Below are 2,040 nucleotides of genomic sequence, written 5' to 3'. Positions count from 1 at the left end.
GAGTTTGTTTCCAAAATGAGATAACTACGGGTTTTTTTTCAAAATCATGTTTTTTATTGTGTTAGTTAGCTGTAGTTTTTTAGTTATGGCTTAAATCAAAACGAACCAACTGTAGTTTGATTTATATTCATTGGAATGCACAATAAAAAAACATCTCATTTTGGAAAAAACTCATTTTTTGGGAGGGGGTAATTCCACAACTAATATAAAACATGTGCATTGGTCTCAAACAATATTTTGAGGGGTTTTTGTTTTGTCAGAAAATACTTTTTTATTAAAGATTTGACGATGTACCTGGATAAGGATATTCTAACATAATATTTGCTGTGTACAGTTTCTCTGTTAGCTGAAATGTATTGTTGATGGATATCCAGAGGGTGTCACAGTTGAAACATTAATTTTGTAACCTTGTTACACTGTAGGAACAAGCCAACTGATGTTTAAAATAAACTTGGATCAAGCGCTTTACATCTACATCATGAACGTTTCGCTTAGCTTTTGCCTTTAATGAAATGAACTGAAATTTCCTGAATACAGGAAAGGACTTGGTCTTGTGCTCTGGTGTAATGGATCCTCTTTATATTTCTTGTCTACAGTTTATTTCAAATGACTTCTAATAAAGTCAGCTCACAATGACTTCAGTTAAAATATTATGTTGTGCTGGCGTTAAACAAGCAGTAACTTAGTGGTATCCCTATTGGATGGAAAACGGCAATAACCTCGATAGTAATTGCTGTGCATTTTAAAGCTGTTCGTAACTTTTTCAGTTACTGAGCAAAATCGTTAAAAATATAAAAAAATTGTCTCCACTAATAATTTAGGCTGGGTGCATTGGCATAGATATTGTTTGATATAATTTTACTTCAATCCCACATAAAGAAAATTCTTTGCTGTTAACAATTTCATAATTTAACAGAGAGGTGATAAAGAGGCGATGGATTGCAGTTTAGTAAATGTGGAAGGAAACTGGTTTTATGCTTGGTATATGAACATTATTTTAGTTCCCGTTTTACCCCTGCCATGTAAATGCTATCACCAGAGGAAGATGTTTTCCATTTGAAATAAATGTCAGGTTGCATAATTACTGTCATTAATAATAAATGCAAACATGTGCTGATCAACAGTATTAAACTGTCATTTTTGAGAGTCACATTGTCAACTGGTTTTGTTTGATGTTTGCGTCAGGTGCGTTTCCTTCAAGATTCTATCTTTGTCTTCTGTTCAAGCATCATGCATTTATAATTTACACTTACTTGGTAAAAAAAAGTCTCTATAATTAAGTGATGGAATGTGATGGTGAATTTAGTCAACTTGAAATGAAAACCAATTACTTTTCAGTTACTTGAAAACCATATACATAGTTCATCATTTTCTATAAAAAAAGTCAAATACTTTCACCTTTCAAAAAAATTCAATTTCACCTTCTGCTCTCCGAAAAATGTAACTTTAGGAAAAGAGTAACTTAAAGATTGGGGTCAAATCCAAATGTACTCTCAAAAAATGTTGGGTTGTTTTCAACCCATGGGTAAAATATGAATTAAACCAATCGTTGGGTAAAAACTTAAAGGTCCAGTCTGTGAATTTTAGCGGCGTGAATTGAATTGTGAATTGCAACCAAAGGCTAACTTCACCACTCACCGCTTCCTTTAGAAGCACTACGGTGGCTGACACAGGACAAAGATGTCGCTACGTTTTCTCTTCTTTGCCAAAGGAGACAACGTATTTACGCTCTGTAGAGCAGTTTGTCCGTTTAGGGCTACTGTAGAGACAACATTGTGAATTCCATGTAAGGGGACCCGCGGTGACTATGGAGATAGAAATAGCTCATTCTAAGGTAATAAAAACATAATGCTTCATTATATAAGGTCTTCATACACCTCTGAAGACATAGTTATGTATATTGCAATTCTGTCAACAGATCCACCTTAATCTCACACATTACACCTTTAACGCTGTGTTGTGTTGTTTTCAATCTATGGGTCCTCACACATGCACACACACACACACACACACACACACAGGTATCTGAAGCAGTTTGGC

The sequence above is a fragment of the Triplophysa rosa genome, linkage group LG11 (assembly GCF_024868665.1).
Source record: "Triplophysa rosa linkage group LG11, Trosa_1v2, whole genome shotgun sequence".
Classification (NCBI taxonomy): Eukaryota; Metazoa; Chordata; class Actinopteri; order Cypriniformes; family Nemacheilidae; genus Triplophysa; species Triplophysa rosa.
This window is presented reverse-complemented; position numbering follows the sequence as displayed.